Source organism: Protopterus annectens, chromosome 6.part0 (assembly GCF_019279795.1).
Source record: "Protopterus annectens isolate FY-2018-M chromosome 6.part0, PAN1.0, whole genome shotgun sequence".
NCBI lineage: Eukaryota > Metazoa > Chordata > Ceratodontiformes > Protopteridae > Protopterus > Protopterus annectens.
Genome location: NC_056737.1, coordinates 147102524 through 147124059, shown reverse-complemented (window position 1 = coordinate 147124059; position 21536 = coordinate 147102524). Strand labels below are relative to the sequence as shown.

Sequence of the window (21536 nt, the reverse complement as noted above, 5' to 3'; positions counted from 1 at the left end):
ATAAAAAGAACAACTCATTTCATATATCTATAACATGCTTTTCTTCCGCTCCAATCACTCCATGCAGGAGCTAAAGTGAAAGCGTAACAGATACCACTAATTAGGCAAAACTGTCACTCAAGTCAGGTCTGTGTACAAATACACTGAACATGAATTACCTTTTAAATCACAATAGTCCTAAGATGAGAGTAAAATTAAATCAAATTTTCTACATAAATAAGTTTTAATTAACTGTCCATGTAGGATCTAGACATGCTTATGATTACTAAACCCAATTACAAAGGTCTCTAGCCTTTCTTCAACCTAACTCAATCAAAGGCAGAGGGAATATGCAAAAATATAAGGTTTATGGCCATACGTGGACAGTCAGTCTACCTCAGACTGTAAACTTTGCACAACATGGTTTGCAATAATCTGCCTAAAGTAATGCACAACCAGTGTTCTGAGCCAGAGCCTGCTACTAACCTATCTGGCTGTATGACGTTCTTGCATGCAAAATATTACAGCATTAATTTGTGCAGGTTTCCTTTATTTTATTTAGTTTATTCTATTTAAATGTGTGCCAAGATCTGCCTTTTACTTTTTAACTATGCCTTTTTGAAGTTACAGCAGTGATTCTGGACCAGTTTAAATTACTTAATCCTTAAAATGAGGGTCAATTTACAAATACATTGTTGCAGTGCACCACAGAAAATAAACTGTCAGAAACACAATCTTTATTTGACTGCTACTAAATGATTTTAGAGGTGAGACTACAGCTATTAGTTCATGAAAGTATAGCAACAACATCGTTATTATCATTATCATGATTAACACAAGGGTTCCACAAGGATGTGTTCACCATCCTGGCCCACGACTGCTATGCTACGCACAAGTCCAACCATACCATCAAGTTTGCTGATTACATCACAGTCATGGGGCTCATCACAAAGGAAGATAAAAAGGTGTACAGAGAGCAGCTGGCATCCCTGACCAGTTGGTGTGAGGGGAACAACCTAGACCTGAATGTAAGCAAGACCAAAAAGATTATCACTGATTTCAGGAAAAGGAGAACAAACTACCCGGTGCTCAGGATCAATGGTGAGAGTGTGGAGAGGGTTAAGAGTATGAAATTCCTGAATGTACACATTATCAGAGGATCTCTTGTGGTTGGAAAACACCAGCCAACTGGTCAAGAAAGTGCACCAATGCCTCCACTTTTTAAGAAGGCTGAAAAAAGCTAAGCTTCCACCTCATTCTCTTCACCTTCTACAGAGGTGCAATAGAGAAAGCATCCTCACCTGCAACTTCACAGTGTGGTTTGGAAGCTGCACAGTTACAGAAAGGAAGGTGCTACGAAGAGTGGTGAGGGTTACAAAGACAAACAGGTTTCGGTCTCCCATTGCTAAATCTTTATTCTTCAAGAAGCATCCGAAAGGCCACCAAAATAATACAGGACAACATGCATCCCGCGCATAGACTGTTTAAAAATCTGGCATTAGGCAGGAGATATTGCAGCATCCACTACAGAACTACAAAATTCAATAACAGTTTCTACCCTACAGTCATTAGACTTCTGAACTCAGGCACCAAGTCCCAGGGGTCTGAACACACAAGTCAATTTTTATTTGTGCAATATTCCAAGTACAATACTTTATATCCATAGTCAGTATTATTTAACCCACTCATTAGACAAATAACTTGGGCATTGTTCAATCTGTACTGTGTTTTATATTACTTTAAACAGGGTTGTTAATTTAACTCAGGGGAGGGCATTATTTTCGTATACAAGTGTTGGTAAATGTCTGCTCTTTCTTGTGTGTACTGGAAGTAGTATTGCATTTGTTAATTATGTTTATTCATCTGCATGTATTTTTTTGTATGTTTGGTTTCCCTTTCCTTTGTAATTTCAAGAACTGAGTTGATGCACAAAATTTTGTTTTGGCTACACATGATTTTGATTACTCTTGGATATAAATAAAGCCTTTTTTTTTTTTTTTTTTTGTGGGTTTAAAAAAAAAAAAAAAAAAAGTCAGACTACTGTTACAAAACAATTGCAGCAATGCTGAAAAAAAGAAGTGATGTATTCACCATAACGTTCCATGTGTGTTGTCCATCTTCGCCTTCATTCTTAATAGGTTGGGTTCAGATCCGATCCTCAGATCCTTCTCGGCCTTTATATTCAAGCTTGAGGGTCTTCTGCAAGCTCGTGGTAAACCCTATCCCAGAATGCACTAGAACCCTCCCCGAGATCTTTTTTGCTCTTACAATAATAGTACGAGTGTATCACAGAAACAACTCAGAGTTAGATGAAGAAGGTCAGAGATTAAGGTAATCCAACTGTACCGACATGGTCTTTCAGAAGTAAAAAGGGTAGAGGAAAGGAGAGTGGGATGCAAGAATGATGGCGAAGATGGACAACACACACTGAATGTTATGGTGAGTACATAACTTCTTTATGTGATGTTGTCCCATCTCGTCTTCATTCTTACTAGGTTGGGACAGCATCCCTAGCACCTCTCTTTTTGGGTGGCTCAAGGGAGAATATTCCTCAGAATCATGGAACCAAAAGAGGCCTGTTCCTGGAGGTCAAATCGACTTTGTAATGAGTGATAAAGGTATGTGGTTTTACCCATGCTGCTGCAGCATATATGGTATCAATTGGTAAATTAGCCAGAAATGCTGAAGAGGTTGCAATAGCTCTTGCAAAGTGGGCTTTAACTCTTCTGGGGAAATCTCTATTTTGAGACTTATAGATAAAAGTTATAGGTTCATAGGTTAGTACTAGGCTAACTGCCCTTGCAAGCCATTTTAAGCCTAGCCAATTATCCCTTGTGAGACTCAAACCCTGCACTTTGTGTTTGTAAGGCATACACCTTAACCATTAGGCCACCCTCCCGAAAGCTATTTTGAAAGTGTTACCTTAGAGACAGGGGTACCTTTCTTTGAATCTGAAAAGGCAATAAATAGCTGGTCAGACTTCCTAAACCCTTTAGTCCTGTGTAAGTAAAAACAGAACTGTCTATGCACATCCAGTTGATGCAACATGTATTCTGCCTTGTTTTTGTAATTTGGGAAGAAGACTGGCAGTTCTACAGTTTGGTTCAAATTTTACTCCTTAGATACTTTGGGCAAAAAAGAAGGGTTTGTTCGTAAGGACACCCTGTCCCTATGGAAAAGCAAGTAGGGGGGCTTTACAGACAAGGCTTACAACTCTGACACTCTTCTAGTAGAGGTGATTGCTATCAAGAGAATATTTTCCCAGGTCAAAAACTAGTTCACAAGATGATGCTGGCTCAAAAGGGGGAAGACAAAATAGGATGAAATTTAAGTCCCATGGTGCTGGAGGGTCTCTGATAGGTGGTCTTAAAAGTACCTTTAAGAAATGCTTTGCATAGTCTATGAGACAATGTTCACCTATATGAAAATTGGAGACGCTGGACTCTAATGGTAGTTTTGCTAGGAACTCTAGAATGGAATTAATTGGGGCAGAAAAGAGATCAATGTGGTTATAAGAAGCCCATAAGGAGAATATTTTCCATTTGCTATTACATATCTTTCTTGTTGAAGCCTTATGAGAAGAAATTAGTATGTGTTTAACTGAAGAAGAGAGATTAGGAAACCTGGCTATTGCTGGAATCGGCGCAGCCAAGTTGTCAATTTGCGGGTCTGAAGGGATGGGTGGAGCTTTCCTGACGCATGCGTCAATAGGTCTGGAACCAGGTATAGAATCCAAGGCTCCTCCCGAAGATGAAGCCATAGGAAAGAGAACCAGATTTGACGAGGCCAGTATGGGGCAATGAGTATCAAGTCCCTTCCCAAGAAATTGGCTTTCTGAAGTCCTCTGGGTAAGGGAGGAAAGCCGTAGAGGAGATCAGAGGGCCAATCCTGAACAAGTGCATCCCTTGGTGACTCCCCTGGAAAGGGAATTAGGGCAAAGTAGCTGCTGCATTTGGCATTCGTGGATGTCGGCAAGAAGGTCGCAGCAAGGCTGGCCCCATTTGCGGAAAATCTTTTCTGCCACTTTGTGTTTTAGGGACCACTGGTTAGGCATCAGAATCGCTCTGCTGAGTCTGTCCACTATCACATTGGATTTCCCCGGATGTGCGTTGCCATCAAAAAAACGGTGGGAGAAGGTCGCCCACTGCCACACTCTCAGGGCCTCTCGTCAAAGGGGGGTAAGACCTAGTTCCTCCTTGTTTGCTTATGTACTATACAACTGACATGTTGTCTGTCTGTATTGCAATAGTTCCCAGCGGAAGACAGTCCTGGAATGCTTGCAATGCTAGGAGCGCCGCTCTCATCTCTAGGACATTGATGTGCAAGTGGGTCTTGTGATCCTGCCAGGTGCCTTGGACTGTCTTGCCCAGATAATACCCCCCCCCCACCCTGAGAGACGTCCGTGGTCACTGGCTGTGGAAGAACAATTGGTCAACCTATAGTCATTTGAGTGGAGTAAAGCCACGAACGAAGGTCCTTCTTGCAAGTTTGTATTATCTTCGGAGACAGACAATTCTTGCATCAACCACTAAATGGACAGCAGCCAGTAGAGAATTCTCATATGCAGATGTGCTAGGGGGATCAGAACTATTGTTGCTGCCAGGATTCCCAAGGTTTTTAGGACCATCTTTGCTTGAACTTTTTTCTTTCTTAGAAGATATGAAATCTGGTGTCTTAGAAAGTACAGTTGTGCACACTTGCCACAAATGTAGATGTCAGAGTGTATTCACTGTTGCAATCATCACATTTGGGGTCATCTGCTTGCAGTAGCCCTCAGTCGGCCTGATTATCAAAGTCTTGGGTCCTGCGTCAGTTGCTGTCTCATCTTCCATGACGTCAGGTAGTCGGGGGTATAAAGGATGCAGGGCCAATGCCATTACATCAGTTTTTCTTGCCCCAGATGCCAGGTGCGGCCCTAATGGGAAGCAATTAAATATACATACAAGGTTATACCTCCAACAAAAAAAAACAAATACACCAAAAAGCTTTTAAGCATAGTAAAAAAGGAATAGAGATATAGCCAAAAGAAGTCAGGGGGCTGGAGGGAGGGTAAAGTACAGTTTTGTACCTACCATAAATGTAGATGTTCGAGTGCTAATACAGCTGCAGTAATCACAGATGGGTTTTCAGCCGTCAGGCGGTCCCTCGGTCGGCCGAATTCCAAAGTCTTGGTCCGGCATCGGTTGTCGTCGCTTACTCTTCTGACGTCAGTGAGACCAGAGTATATAAGACACAGCCGACGCCATGCTCTTCAGTCTTTCTTGCCCCAGATGTCAGGTGCCCCCAAAAGGAAGGCAATACATAAATAATGCTTATCCACATATACAAGCAATGCAATATAAACCAAAATCAGTGGAAGTAAGCAAATAAAACATAGCAGGATAACCCAGTCAGGTAGTATGAAGAGGTTGTTAGGCCCCATGCCTTTACCAAGTGGGGAAGGAGGGAGGGAAACCTGTACTGCAGCTGTATTAGCACTCAAACATCTACTTTTATGGTAGGTACAAAACTGTACTATGTTCATCGTGCATACAGCTGCAGTAATCACAGATGGGTAGAATCCCAAAGCTATGCATAGGGTGGTAGGTACTAGGAGGAAAGTACAGTTTTGTACCTACCATAAATGTAGATGTCCGATAGGAATGCATCTGCAGTCCTTACAAATGGGTTGTCCTGTCGTCAGGCAGCCCTTCGGTCGGCCGGATTCCAAAGTCTGGGTCTGGCCTCGGCTGGTGTCGCACTTCACCCGACGTCATAGCTGCAGTTATTCGGGTATAAAGGCATCAGCCGACACCATCTTCCTCAGTGTTTCTTGCCCCAGATGCCAGGTGCCCTCTAGGAAGGCTAAATTTGGATAAATGCCAACGATTCTAAATAGTAGAGAGCAGACACAAAAAATAAGCATGTATGTACATATATACAAACAAATTCACCATAATAGATTCCCCCAGCTAGCTATAAGATGGGCAAATACCCTAGGAGTACCACAGAGGGGAAGGGTGGGAGGGTAATCCTGACTGCAGATGCATTCCTATCGGACATCTACATTTATGGTAGGTACAAAACTGTACTATGTCCTTCAAGGATGCATCTGCAGTCCTTACAAATGGGTAGAATACCATAGCCAAACTGGGGGAGGAGGAAAAAGGAAGTTATGGTGTAGTTAAGATCCCTTGCAAAACAGCAGTGGCAAAACCTGCTCGGGATCTAGAGTATAAAGGTAAATTATAATGCTTGGCAAATGTATGCACGGAGCTCCAAGTAGCAGCCTCTAAAATGTCCTTGGTAGCCACTCCTCGTAGGAAAGCTGTGGTAGTGGCTGTAGCCCTTGTAGAGTGAGGCCTGATGTTTTCTGGAGTTTTCTTTCCATGGTAGGAGTAACAAAATCTGATACAATTTCCTATCCACTTTGAAATAGTCTGTTTGAAATTGCTTTTCCTTCCATTCCTGTTGCATATGCTACCAGAAGCTGGTCAGTTTTTCTATTGCCCTTGGTCCTGGCCAGGTAGTAGCGTAATTGTCTATGTACATCCAAGGTATGCAACAGTCTTTCTCCCCTGTTCTGTGGGTTGGGGAAGAATGTAGGTAGGTGGATAGCCTGATTTAAAGATACTCTGGAGACCACCTTAGGCATAAAAGTAGGATTTGTTCTCATGGACACTCTATCTTGATGGAAGATCAGGAAAGGTTGTACTGCCATTAATGCCTGTAGCTCAGATACCCTTCTTGCTGAAGTGATTGCCAGTAGGAAAGCAGTTTTCCATGATAAATATTGTAATTCTGCTGTTGCTGCTGGTTCGAAAGGAGGGAGTGTCAATTTTTCTAGCACAAAGTTCAAGTCCCATGCTGGTAATGGTGGTTTCCTAGGAGGTTTTACATTTTTAATTCCTCTGAGAAACTGCCTGAGTAGGGGATGTGAGAAGACTGGAGGATCCAAGTCGTACTCTGCTGAAATAGCTGATGCATGAATCTTAATGGAAGAATAGGACAGGCCTTTGTGAAAGAGCTCTGCCAAGTATTCCAGGATGTTGGCTATGTTTACCAGTGACACATCTTCTCCTTTTGTAGTACTCCAAATGAGGTATCTTTTCCATTTTGCCGAATAATTTTTCCTTGTTGAGGGTCTGCGAGCCTCCAGGATAATGTCTTTAACCCTTTGGGATAAATTTGGGTTAATTGGCCTTATGCAATGTTCCAGGCAGTCAGCTGCAGCGTTTTCAGGTTTGGATGCAGGATGTTGTAGTTGTTCTGTGTTAACAGCAATGGAACCAGGGGTAAGGGCCACATTTGTTCCCAAGACATGCTCCTCAGTAATGGGTACCAATGTTGTCTTGGCCAGTCTGGAGCTATCAGAATGATCCTTGGACGGTCCTCTTTGATCTTCAATAACACCTTGTGCATCAAAGGAAGTGGTGGGAATGCATATGCTGCCAGGTTTTTCCAGCTGAAAGAGAGGGAGTCCACCTTCCAAGCAAGTGGGTGGTACGTCCTTGTGCAGAATTTCTGTAGCTGGTGATTGTGTGGGGATGCAAATAAGTCTATTTCTGGGAGTCCCCATTTTCTTGTAATGGTTTTGAAGATGTCCGGATGCAGCATCCATTCGTGGGCATCCGTGGTAGTCCTGCTTAATCTGTCTGCTAGAATGTTTTCTTTTCCTGGTACAAAAACTGCTTGTAACTGTATGTTGTAGCTCAGGGCCACATTCCAGAGGTCCAGTGCCATCCGGCATAGAGGGTACGAATGTGTGCCTCCCTGTTTGTTGATGTACCACATAACTGTGGTGTTGTCTGTCCTTATCATCAATTGGCCTTGTCGTAGAAATGGTCTGAATTGCCAGTTTTACTGCCAGCATTTCCTTTAGGTTTATGTGTAGGTGCAGCTGGTCTGGAGTCCATAAACCTTGAATGCACTTGTCCAGCATGTGGGTCCCCCAACCGAGGTCTGAGGCTTCCGTCGTGATGGTTTGGCTTGGCTGAGTGTTGTGGAAGGGCAATCCTGTGTTTGCCTGACAGGCCTGAGCCCACCATAGGAATTCTTGTTTCAGGCATGGAATTATTGGAATTTGAGTTTCTAGGCTGTGCTGGTGTTGAGACCATAAATTCCTTAGGTACCACTGTAATTTTCTCATGTGCAGTCTGGCATGTGGAACCAATATTATGCAGGATGCCATGAAGCCCAAGGCTTGCAGGACTTTTCTTGCTGTTAGCTGGTCCTGTTTTGTTAATGCCAAAAAGTAGAGAGGTAGTTGCTTCTGTTTTTCTACTGTTAGGAATGCCATTTGTTTTGATGTGTCTAGCTCTGCACCCAAAAGGTTATCCTTTGGGATGGTATCAGCCTTGACTTTTTTATATTGACTGTATATCCCAGGGCTTGTAGCAGGTAAATGACCCTTTGCAAGTCTTCTGCTAGCTTGTTTTTGTTGTCCGCTTTTATCAGGCAGTCGTCCAGGTAAGGGTAGATTTGGATTCCCTGAAGCCTGCAATGAGCAATTACTGATGCCAGGCATTTCGTGAACACTCTGGGCAGTAGATAAGCCAAAGGGCAATGCTGAGAATTGATAATGCTCTGATCCTGCAAGAAATCTGAGGTATCTTCTGCAATTTGGTCGTATGGGGACGTGCAGGTATGCCTCCTTGAGATCTAGAGTTACCAGCCAAGACTCCTTGCCCAGCATGGGAAGAAGCTGCTGTAGAGTCAGCATTTTGAATTTTGGAACAATGAGGAATGTGTTTAAAGCGGACAGGTCGAGAATAGGTCTCCATTTGCTCTCTTTTCTTGGTACCAGGAAGAGTCTGGAGTAAAATCCCTTTCCTTGCTCCATAGATTGTACCTTTTCTACAGCTCTCATCCTTAATAACTGAGATATTTGTTTTAGAGCTTCTGTCTTTTGATTTGGAGGTAGGTTTGGCATTCCTCTTCCCTGGTAGAGTATGGAAGTGAAACCTGTAACCTTGGTCTATTGTCTGCAAAATCCACTTGTCTCTTGTGATGTAATGCCAGTTTGTTGAAAATAAGGCTAGCTTCCCGCCTAAGGGTGCTTGTAGTTGTTCCCTGGTAGGCGGTGCCAGAGCCAAATCACTGTGATTGACCTGTAGTTGTGGTGGTGGCTGTGTCTGTGGCTGTGCCTCGCTGGTTGTTGCCCTGCCACTGGCGTCCCCTGTAGGCACCCCTGGATTGGCTTCTGCCTCTTGAACGCCTATTCCTGCCTCTCTGAGTTCTGTAGGAGTCTGGAAAGGACCAATTCTTGGAGGGCCAATTCCTGCTAAACCTCGGAGGTTGGACCTGTAAGAAATCTTTCACTGTTTGGACAGATTTTTCCTTCTCTTCCATCTTCTTCAGCACTTGTTGTGCAGGAGAGCCAAACAAATTGATCTTATCCATAGGAGCATCTAATAGTTTTGATTTGACATGGTCTGGTAAGGCCTGTTCTTTTAACCATGCATGCCTTCTGATAACTGCGCCAGTCATGGCTGATCTAAAGGAAGCCTCCAGTGCATCATAGCCACATTTTAAGGAATGGTTACTGACTTGTTGAATGTTATGTACCATTTCCTGCACATATTTTTTGTCTACTGTTTCATCCGAGGACAGTTTTTCTAGCATAAATTCTTGATACTGTATCATGTGAAATTGACAGTTCAAGGCCCTAGCTGAAAGAGTAGCAGAAGTGTAAACTTTTTTACCCCATCTCTAAGGATCTGGATTCCCTTTCAGAGGGAGGGGTTTTGGCAGAGGTAGCTGCTACAGCCTTAGGTCCTTGGGAGATAGTCTCTGGATCTGCAAAAGGAGCCTTATACAAGTGGTAATGTGTGTCCGGGACCCTGTAGTATCTATCGGGCTTAGCAGGGGCCGGAGGTAGAGAATCAGGAGCAGTACAAGCATCATCAAATGCATCATCTACAACAGACAGAACTGGAGGTATGGCTAAAGGCCTATGTTGTGGTAAATGCAGAAAAGTTCTAAGTCTTTTTCTGGAATCTGAAAAATCCTGGCCCTGCCACTGAAATTGTTCCCTCATAGCATGCAAGGTTTCCCCAAAAGAAAATTCCTCAGGCGGAGAGGCAGTGGGGATGGACTCTTCAGCATCAGAGTCTTCATAAGGGGAGTAAGGAGCCTCCGGAGGGTCTGTATCATTTGAATTATCAGAGGAATCATCTGTAGACACTGGCTCAGGGGGCTCTGCTCTAGGCCTCTTCTCTGGAGGCGGGTGAGAGGCCCTGTCTGGTTGAGGTTGGGATCCTCGGATTAAAGAAATGAGATCCTCTGCTAAACTAAGCATTTGTGAACTAGAGCTAGGCCTGTGAGAGGGGGTCTTAGCAGGCACAGATTTAGTAGCTTTAGCTGCTTTAGCCCTGGCAAAGGCCTTAATGGACATGGCTGCAGGTGGCCTAGCAGCTCCACGTGCAGGGGTTGAAATATCCAAGGGAATAGTGTCTGATAATTCCTGAGAAACTGCAACAGCAGGTAGGATTTCAGAAGCAGATTCCACGAGGTTGGAAGAGGCCTCGGTAGAAGGTAAGTTTTCGGCTGAAGGAAGAACCGCTTGCTCGGTTTCAGCCGAAACCGAGACACTCGCGGTTGGCTTAACCGTGGTTTCGGCCGAAACCGCGGACCGCGAGTGTCGGTCCTTTTCTGCGCTTTTAGATATTTGCGAAGTCGGAGGATCCGACGGCATAATATAAGCAAAATCGGAGCCGAAAAACTCCTCAGCAAATTCCGACCGACGTCTAAGCGTCCGGTTAAAGAAGCACAGGCTAGACAAGCTGCGACGTCGTGGTCTGGGCCTAGACAAGGTAAGCAGTAAGAGTGGAAATCTTTATGAGGTATTTGTTTCCCACAAGTTAAACAGTTATTCACTTTTTCTGACATCGGCTGAGGCAAGAAAAAGTCCCCAATGGGGTACTTAGCTTTTTAGAAGTCTTTGATAGTATTCTCTGGTTCTGACCGACCGGCACTTGCGAACAGCTTCTGCTTCGGGCGCCACGCGGCAAGAAAGACTGAGGAAGATGGCGTCGGCTGATGCCTTTATACCCGAATAACTGCAGCTATGACGTCGGGTGAAGTGCGACACCAGCCGAGGCCAGACCCAGACTTTGGAATCCGGCCGACCGAAGGGCTGCCTGACGACAGGACAACCCATTTGTAAGGAATGCAGATGCATCCTTGAAGGACATCTGGGTTGAGCCAGAAACAGCAGTGGCAAAGCCTGCTCTTGTTCTGGAATATAGAGGCAGGTGGTAGTGTTTTGTGAAGGTATGTACAGAACTCCAAGTGGCTGCCTCCAAAATATCTTTGGTAGGAACTCCTCTGAGGAAGGCTGTAGAGGTAGCTGTGGCCCTGGTGGAGTGTGATCTGATACCTGTAGGAACAGATTTCCCATGATAGGAATAACAAAACCGTATGCAGTGGCCAATCCACTTGGAAATAGTCTGTTTTGTAACTGGTTTCCCTTGAGCCCCTACAGCATAGGACACAAAAAGTTGTTCTGATTTCCTGAAGGACTTTGTTCTGTCCAAATAATAACGTAGCTGCCTATGGATGTCTAAAGAGTGTAGCAGCCTTTCCCCTTTGTTTTGAGGATTGGGGTAAAAGGTAGGGAGGTGTATGGCTTGATTTAAGGCTACCCTGGATACCACTTTTGGCATAAATGATGGGTTGGTACGAAGGGAAAACCTGTCCTGAAGAAAAATGAGGAAGGGCTGCACCGCCATGAGGGCGTGTAGTTCAGAAACCCTATGAGCTGAAGTGATGGCCAGAAGGAAGGCTGTTTTCCAGGACAAATATTGCAAATCTGTTGAGGCAGCTGGTTCAAAAGGAGGCAATGTTAATTTTTCTAGTATGTAATTAAGGTCCCAGGCTGGTATTGGTTGCTTCCTTGGAGGTCTTATATTCTTAGCCCCTCTGAGGAACTGTCGTAAGAGTGGGTGAGAAAATAAAGGGGGATCCGTGTTGAATTCTGCAGAAATGGCTGAGGCATGTATTTTTATGGAGGAGAAGGAAAGTCCACTGTTCAGCAGCTCAGCTAGATACTGTAATACCTGAGGCAAGTTCAGTTTTCTAGGGTCCTGGCCTCTTTTCTCATTCCAAGAGCAAAACCGCTTCCATTTTGGAGTAAGCTTTTCTAGTAGATGGCCTTCTGGCCTCCAAAATGACATCCTGCACCTCCTTGGAGAGTAGGGTCTGTTGTGGTGTTAAGGAATTTTCCATGCAGCGAGATTGAGTGTTTTCAGCTGACTGTGAAGAGTTTTGTAGCTGTGCTGAGTCAGTAGAAGAGGCATTAGAGGCAGGGACCAGGGAGGAGTATGTGTTAGGCTCCTCAGGAGTGGATACCAGTGTTGCCTTGGCCAATCTGGAGCAATCAGTATCATCCTCGGTTTGTCTGTTCTTGCTTTCAAAAGCACCTTGGGCAGAAGAGGCAGAGGTGGGAATGCGTAAACTGTCCATGCTGTCCAACTGAATGAAAGGGCGTCCACTCTCCAGGCCTTTGGATGAAAGGTCCTTGAACAAAACTTTTCCAATTGATGATTCCTGTGGGAGGCAAAAAGATCTATGTCTGGCCTCCCCCACGCTTGGATTATTTCTGTAAACACCTGAGGATGTAACTTCCATTCATGTGGATCTGTCATATTTCTGCTTAGATTGTCTGCCAGTGTGTTTTCCAATCCTGGCAAGTACTGTGCTTGAAGTTAGATTTGTCTTTCCAAAGCCAAGTTCCAAAGAGTCATGGCTAGTCTGCACAAGGGGTATGAATGTGTTCCTCCTGGTTTGTTTATGTACCACATTACTGTGGTGTTGTCTGTTCTTATCAGTAATTGTCCTGGATGCAGGAAATCCTTGAAAGCTGTAATTGCATTTATTACTGCTAGCATCTCTTTTTGATTGATGTGAAGGTGCTTTTCCTTTTGGGACCATCTGCCCTGAATGCACCTGTCCTTCATGTGCGCCCCCAGGCGTAATCTGAGGCATCTGTGGTTATGACTTGTTTTGCTTGAGGCTTGCAGAATGGAAGGCCTGTGTTTACTTGACATGCTTGGGCCCACCATAGAAATTCCTTTTGCAAACATGGAATTATTGGTATAATTGTTTCCAAACTGTGACTGTGTTGAGACCATAGATTTTTTAGGTACCATTGAAGTTTCCTCATATGCAGCTTTGCACATGGGATTAGAAGAATGCAAGATGCCATGAATCCCAGAGCCTGCAGGATTTTCCTTGCAGTAAGCCTGGTACTTTTTGCTAGTATTTTGAAGTACTGAGATAGTTGCCCCTGTTTTTCTGGCGTAAGATATGCCATCTGGGTGTTTGTGTCCAAGTTGGCACCCAGGAAGGTTATTTTCTGAGATGGTGTTAGCCTTGATTTCTCTTTGTTGATTGTATATCCCAGAGAAAGCAGTAACAGTGTCACATATGCCAGATGTTCCAGAAGTATGTGTTTGCTGTCCACTTGGATCAGGCAGTCGTCCAGATAAGGGTAAAATTGTATCCCTTGAAGTCTGCAGTAGCAATCACTGATGCCAGGCACTTTGTGAATACTCTGGGCGCAGTAGATAAGCCAAAGGGCAATGCAGAGAATTGATAGTGGATTGAACCTGCAAGAAATCTGAGGTATCTTCTGCAGCTTTGTCTGATTGGGACATGCAGGTATGCCTCCTTGAGGTCCAATGTTACCAGCCAAAACTCCTTGCCCAGGCATGGGAAGAAGTTGCTGTAATGTGAGCATCTTGAATTTTGGTACGAGTAGAAATGTGTTTAGGATGGATAAGTCCAAAATGGGTCTCCAGTCGGTTCCTTTCCTTGGTACCAGAAAAAGTCTTGAATAAAAACCTTGACCTTGTTGGTGCGTAGGTACCTTTTGAATAGCTCTCATGTTTATGAGTTTTGAAATTTGCAGTTGTGCCTCTGCCCTTTGATTTTGTGGCAGGTTTGGCATGCCTCTCATTTTTGGAAGAGTGTGAAATTGAAATTTGTAGCCTCTGTTTATAATGTCCAGTATCCATTTGTCTGTTGTGACAATTTGTCCAATTGCTTGCAAATAATGCTAGTTTCCCTCCCAAAGGTGCTGCCAGCTGAGCCCTGCTTGGCATGGAAATGAGGGAGTCATTGAGTTTGCTTCCTGTATTGTTGTGCACTGTCTTCACCACCTCTTGGTGCTGGAGTTTGCCACTGTCTGCCTCTGTACGATCCTTGAGATTGCCCTCTGCCCCTTGTGCGTCTGTATCTACCTCTTTGGGGCTTGTCAGTGGCTGGAAAGGACCAGTTTTTTGAAGGCCAATTTCTGCTAAAACGTGGTGGTTGGACCTGTAAGAAAGCTTTGACAGTTTGCATAGATTTTGCTTTTTCTTCCATTTTCCTTAGTATCTCCTCAGCATTAGTACCAAATAGTACATCCTTTTGTAAAGGAGCATCTAGAAGTTTAGCTTTCACATGATCAGGCAAATTTTGTTCCCTAAGCCAGGCATGTCTGCGAATGACTGATCCTGTAGCAGCTCTACTGGAAGCCTCTAGGGCATCATAACCACATTGTAAGGTGTGTTTACCCACTTGCTCCGCACTATGCATCATATCCTGTAACTCTTTTAAATCTGGTTGTTCAGGTTGAGACATTTTGTTCCTTAATTGTGATAACAGGTACTGTTGATATTTAATCATATGAAACTGACAGTTTAAGGCCCTCATGGCTAGGGTGGCCGAGGTATATACCTTTTTACCCCACCTTTCTAAAGATCTGGATTCCCTTTCTGCAGGAAGTGGATTCTTGGCAGTGGAGGCCTTCAATCCCTTGGGGCCTTGTGAAATGGTTTCAGGGTCAGCATTATGGCTTTTGAAGAGAAATTGGTGAGAACTGGGTACTCTGTAATACCTATCAGGTTTGACTGGTGCAGGAGGCAGAGAATCAGGGTTAAGACAAGCCTCTGAATAGACATCATCCAGTATGTCCAAAACAGGGGGTATAGCCAGAGGTCTGTGTTGAGGTAACCAAAGAAATTCCCTAAGTCTTTTCTTGGAATCTGAAAAGTCTTGGCCTTCCCAATGGAAGTGTTCCCTCAAGGTGTGCAAGGTTTCCCCAAAGGAAAAATCTCAGGAGGGGATACCGAAGGAATGGACTGTTCTGCATCCGAATCCTCAAAAGGAGAATAAGAGTGTTCCTCTGCATCAGAATGTTCTGATAAAATGGATCCCTGATCAGAAGAGGAGAATCTTCCTCCACTCTGGGCCTCTTGTCAGGAGGGGATGAGAACCTCTGATAAGAGTAATTAAATCCTCAGCCATTTTAGCATCTGTTTTTTAGGCATGGGTCCTGAAGATGGGCCCTGTGCAACAGGCCTCGTGGGATGCCTGGCTGCTTTGGATTTAGTAAAGGCCTTAATTGAAAAAGAAGATGAGGGCCTAAATACACCATGGGTGGAGGTGGACCTGTCCACATTAGTAGGCTCTACATTAGCAGGGGCTTCGGTAGTAGTCTGGGAATGGGCCGAGGACCCAGCGGTCTCGGGTACAGAAGACACCGCCAAAGGAGTGTCGTCGGTAGTCATGGACTGCAAAGGCGTCTCGCTGAGAACCGGACCACGTGTAGCCTGTTTTGGCGTGGGGACAGCGGGCCTCGCGTGTCGGTCCTTTTCCTTGCGTTTTTTGGACAAAACGGTAGTCGGAGTGTCCGACGACATTTTATAATCAAAAGCTTTACCAAAGTAGTGTTGGGCGAACTCCGCCCGATGCTTAATAGTGCGTTTATTGAAGGTAGCGCAAAAGCGACAGCCCGAGACGTCGTGGTCTGGGCCCAAACAAGGTATGCAGAGGGAATGGAAATCCTTATGCGGTATTTGCTTCCCACAAGAAATACAATTATTAACTTTTTCTGACATCGGTCTGAGGCAAGAAAAGTTTCCCCAACGGGGTACTTAGCTTTAATGAAGACTTCGGTTTCCAATTGTTTCGTAATTCAGGAGCTGGCCGACCGGCACTTGCGAACTGCTTCTGCTTCGGGCACCACGCGGCAAAAAAGACTGAAGAGCATGGCGTCGGCTGTGTCTTATATACTCTGGTCTCACTGACGTCAGAAGAGTAAGCGACAACAACCGACGCCGGACCAAGACTTTGGAATTCGGCCGACCGAGGGACCGCCTGATGGCTGAAAACCCATCTGTGATTACAGCAGCTGTATGCACGATGAACATCCAGGACTGCAACAGTGAATACACTCAAACATCTGCATTTATGGTAAGTGTACACAAATGTACTATGTTCTTCGTGTTTCACTGTTGCAGTCATCACAATTGGGTAGATTCCAAAGCTAAGGATGGGAGCTTCCAGGATGTCCCTGGTAGGGATACAGTACAGTTTTGTACCTACCATAAATGTAGATGTCCGAACTGGATAGCATCTGCAGTCATAACAAGTGGGTTGTCCTGTCGTCAGGCAGCCCTTCAGTCGGCCGGATTCCAAAGTCCGGGTCCGCCGCTGATGTCGCACTCCACCCGACGTCATCTCTGTTGGTCTTCGGGTATAAAGGCATCAGCCGACGCCATTTTCCTCAGTGTTTCTTGCCCCAGATGCCAGTAGCCCTCTTGCAGGCTAAAATTTGGATAGATGCCAATGTTTCCAAATAGATAGAGGTAAACACAACAATAAGCATGTATGTACATATACACAAACAAATACACCATAAAAGACTTCCCCCCAACAGCTAGCTATTAGAAGGGTAAACACCCTAGAGTACCACAGAGGGATGGAGGGAGGGTAATCCTGACTGCAGATGCTATCCAGTTCGGACATCTACATTTATGGTAGGTACAAAACTGTACTATGTCCTTCATGGATGCATCTGCAGTCATAACAAGTGGGTAGAATACCATAGCCAACTAGGGAGGAGGATAAAAGTAGATTATGGTGAGTTTAGGATCCCTTGCAGTACAGCAGTGGCAAACCCTGCTCGGGATCTGGAATATAGAGGCAAATTATAATGCTTGGCAAATGTATGCACGGAGGTCCAAGTAGCCGCCTCAATGATGTCTTTGGTTGCCACTCCTCGTAAGAAGGCTGTGGTAGTGGCTGTTGCCCTTGTAGAATGAGGTCTTATGTTCTGTGGAATTTGTTTTCCATGGAAGGAGTAACAGAATCGTATGCAATTTCCTATCCATTTGGAGATTGTCTGTTTGGAAATAGCTTTTCCTTCCCTTCCTGTTGCATAGGCTACAAAAAGTTGGTCAGTCTTTCTGCTATTTTTGTTCTGTCCAAGTAGTAGCGTAGCTGTCTATGTACATCCAAGGTATGCAGTATTCTTTCCCTCTGTTTTGTGGGTTGGGAAAGAAGGTAGGTAGGTGGATTGCCTGGTTTAAAGACACTCTGGATACCACCTTAGGCATAAATGTAGGATTAGTCCTCATGGACACTCTATCTTGGTGGAAGATTAGGAAGGGTTGCACTGCCATTAAGGCCTGTAGTTCTGAAACCCTCCTTGCTGAAGTAATTGCCAGTAGGAAAGCAGTTTTCCATGACAGGTGTTGTAGGTCTGCTGTTGCTGCTGGTTCAAAGGGTGCTAGTGTCAACTTTTCTATCACAAAGTTTAAATCCCAAGCTGGTAATGGTGGTTTCCTTGGAGGTTTTACATTCTTGATTCCTCTGAGGAATTGCCTGAGCAAAGGGTGCGAAAAAACAGGTATATCAAAGCTGTATTCTGCTGAAATAGCTGATGCATGTATCTTGATGGAGGAGTAGGACAGGCCTGAATGAAGAAGTTCGCCAGATACTCCAGAATGTTAGGCATATCTATGTTTGACACATCTTTTCCTCTTTCCGTACTCCAGATGACAAACCTTTTCCATTTTCCAGCATAGTTCCTTCTTGTTGAAGGTCTGCGTGCTTCAAGAATAATGTCTTTAACTCTTTGGGAAAGTTCTGGAATAGCTGCTGTTATGTGATGTTCCATGCAGTCAGTTGCAAGGTTTTTAGGTTTGGATGTATGATGCTGTAGTTGTTCTGCGTTAACATCAAAGGCATCAGGGAATTGTCCACATATTGTTCGAGACATGCTCCTCAGTAGTGGGTACCAGTGTTGTCTTGGCCAGTTTGGAGCTATCAGGATAATCCTTGGACGTTCTTCCTTGATTTTCAGTAGTACCTTGTGTATCAAAGGAAGAGGCGGAATGCATATGCTGTTAGGCCTTTCCAGTTGAAAGAGAGAATCCACTTTCCATGCTAATGGGTGGAATGTCCTTGTGCAGAATTTTTGAGCTGGTGATTGAGAGGTGATGCGAATAGGTCTATCTGTGGCATTCCCCATTTCTTTGAGATGGTCTTGAAGATGTCCGGTGAAGCTTCCATTCGTGGGCATCCGGTGGTTCTGCTTAATATGTCTGCTAGGGTATTGTCTTTCCTGGTACAAATATTGCCTGTAACTGGATGTTGTAGCTGAGTGCCAGGGTCCACAGCTCCAAGGTCATTCTGCATAGGGGTATGAATGAGTGCCTCCCTGTTTGTTGATGTACCACATGACTGTGGTGTTGTCTGTCCTTATCATCAACTGGGCCTCTTTGAGAAATGGTTTGAACTTTTGGATTGCCAGTTTTACTGCCAGCATTTCTTTTAGGTTGATGTGCAGTTGAAGTTGATCCTGTGTCCACAATCCTTGCACGCATTTGTCCAGCATGTGGGCCCCCATCCTAGGTCTGAAGCGTCTGTTGTGATGGTCTGGCTTGCTTGACATCTGCGAAAGGGTAGGCCTGGGTTTGACTGGCATGCCTGAGCCCACCATAGGAACTCCTGTTTTAAGCATGGAATTAGTGGGATTTCTGTTTCTAGACTGTGTCTGTGTTGGGACCATAAATTCTTTAGGTACCACTGTAGTTTTCTCATATGTAATCTGGCAAATGGAACCAAGATTATGCATGATGCCATGAAGCCCAAGGCCTGCAGTACTTTTCTTGCTGTTAACTTGTTCAGTTTTGTTAGTGCCAAGAAGTATAGAGGAGTTCTTTTGTTTTTCTGTAGTCAGGAATGCCATTTGTTTTACTGTGTCCAATTCAGCCAAGAATGTCCTTGTTTGGGATGGTATCAGCCTTGACTTTTGTAAATTGACTGTGTATCCCAGTGCTTGTAGCAAGTAAATGACCCTTTGTAAATCTGTTGTCAGCTTGCTTTTGTTGTCCCTTGTAGCAGGCAGTCGTCCAGGTATGGGTAAATTTGAATTCCCTGAAGTCTGCAATGGGCGATTACTGATGCCAGGCATTTTGTGAATACTCTGGGCGCAGTAGATAAGCCAAAGGCAATGCTGAGAATTGATAGTGCTCTGATCCTGCAAGAAATCTGAGGTATCTTCTGCAGATTGGTCGAATGGGGACGTGCAGGTATGCCTCCTTGAGATCTAGAGTTACCAGCCAAGACTCCTTGCCCAGCATGGGAAGAAGTTGCTGTAGGGTCAGCATTTTGAATTTTGGGACAATGATGTATGTATTTAAGGTGGACAGGTCGAGAATTGGTCTCCAACTTTTTCCTTTCTTGGAACTAGGAATAGTCTGGAGTAGAACCCTTTCCTTGCTCTGCTGTTGGCACTCTTTCCACAGCTCTCATGTTTGCTAACTCCATTATCTGGCGTAGAGCCTCTGTTTTTGATTTGGAGGTAGATTTGGCATTCCTCTTTTGACTGGAAAAGTGTGGAAGTGAAACCGGTAACCTTGATCTATGGTTTGTAAAATCCACTTGTCCTTTGTTATGTAGTGCCAGTTCTTTGAAAATAAGGTTAACTTTCCGCCTAGAGGAGCTGCTATTTGTTCCCTGGTAGGCGGATTTAGGGTTAAGTCACTGTGGTTGTGTTGATGTAGTGGCAGTGGCTGTGTCTGTGCCTCTGTTGTTACCTTGCCACTGTCTTCCTCTGTAGGCACCTCCTCTGGATTGGTTTCTGCCTCTGGAAAGTCTATTCCTGCCCCTTTGAAATTTTGTGGAGTCAGGAAAGGACCAATTTTTGGCAGGCCAGTTCCTGCTAAACCTTGGGGTTGAACCTGCAAGAAATCTTTAACAGTTTGAACAGATTTTGCCTTTTCTTCCATTTTCTTCATAACCTGCTGGGCAGATGTACCAAACAAACTTGTCTTGTCCATAGGAGCATCTAGCAACTTAGCTTTAACATGATCCGGTAAAGCTTGTTCCTTTAGCCATGCATGCCTTCTTATCACTGTGCCTGTCATGGCTGATCTAAATGAAGCCTCCAGTGCATCATAGCCACATTTTAAGGAATGGTTGCTAACCTGTTGTATGTTATTTACCATCTCTAATACATATTTCTTATCAAGAGATTCATCAGTGGTTAGTTTTTAGTTAACTGATCCAGCATAAACTCTTGGTATTGTAGCATGTGAAACTGACAGTTTAAAGCTCTAGCTGAGAGAGTAGCTGAAGTGTAGACCTTTGTACCCCATCTGTCTAATGACCTTGCTTCCCTTTCAGAAGGAATAGGGTTTTAGCTATGGTCGGCTACTGCCTTGGGGCCCTGGGATATAGTTTCTGGGTCTGCAAGTGGAGCCTTGTAAAGGTGGTGATGAGTATCTGGCACCCTGTAAAATCTGTCTGGTTTGGCAGGGGCTGGGGTAAAGAATCTGGAGCGGAGCAAACATCATTGAAAGCATCATCCACCACAGAGAGAACAGGGGTATAGCTAAGGGCCTGTGCTGTGGGAGGTGCAGAAAAGTCCTAAGTCTTTTTCTGGAGTCTGAAAAATCCTGTTGCTGCCATTGGAACTGTTCTCGCATGGCATGCAAGGTTTCCCCAAAGGAGAATTCTTCTGGTGGGAAGCAGCTGGGATGGATTCTTCAGCATCAGAATCTTCAAAATTGGAGAAGGGAGCCTCTGGCTGGTCAGTTATGTCTGATTCATCAGCAGAATCATCAGAGGACACTGGCTCGGGGGGCTCTGCCCTAGGTCTCTTCTCTGCGGGCTGAGAGGCCCTGTCTGGGTGAGATTGAGATCCTCTAATTAAAGAAATTAAATCTTCTGCCAAAGTAAGCATTTGAGAACTAGAAGAGGGCCTGGATGTGGGTGGTTTAACAGGCACTGTTTTAGTAGTCTTGGCTGCTTTAGCCCTGGCGAAGGCCTTAATGGACATGGCTGCTGGAGGCCTAGCAGCACCACGTGCTGGGGTAGAAACATCCAAGGGATGGTGTCTGATAAGTCAACCACCGTAGTGGGTAAAGTTTCTGAAGTCGTTTCAAGAGTTGTAGCAGGGCCTCAGTTGTAGGAATAGGTTCAGCTGTACTTTGTTCAGTTTTCGGTTTCGGCGAAACCGAGACACTCATGATTTGCTTGACCATGGTTTCGGCCGAAACCACGGACCGCGGTGTCGGTCTTTATCTTTGCGTTTTGCTAGATTGGGTAGTCGGAGGATCCGTCGGCATAATGTACGCAAAATCAGAACCGAAAAACTGTTCTGCAAACTCCGACGCCTAAGCGTTCGTCGGTTGAAAGAAGCACAGGCGAACAGGCTGCTACGTCGTGGGCTGGGCCTAAACAAGGCAGACAGTAAGAGTGGAAATCTTTATGAGGTATTTGTTTCCCACAGTTTAAACAAT

The 21536-nt window shown here is 44.7% G+C and overlaps 1 protein-coding gene across 1 annotated transcript in view; it reads right to left on the bottom strand.

Moving 5' to 3' along the window:
• ARHGAP5 (Rho GTPase activating protein 5) overlaps positions 1-21536 on the bottom strand; it is a 1324990-nt gene that overhangs the window by 1008062 nt on the left and 295392 nt on the right.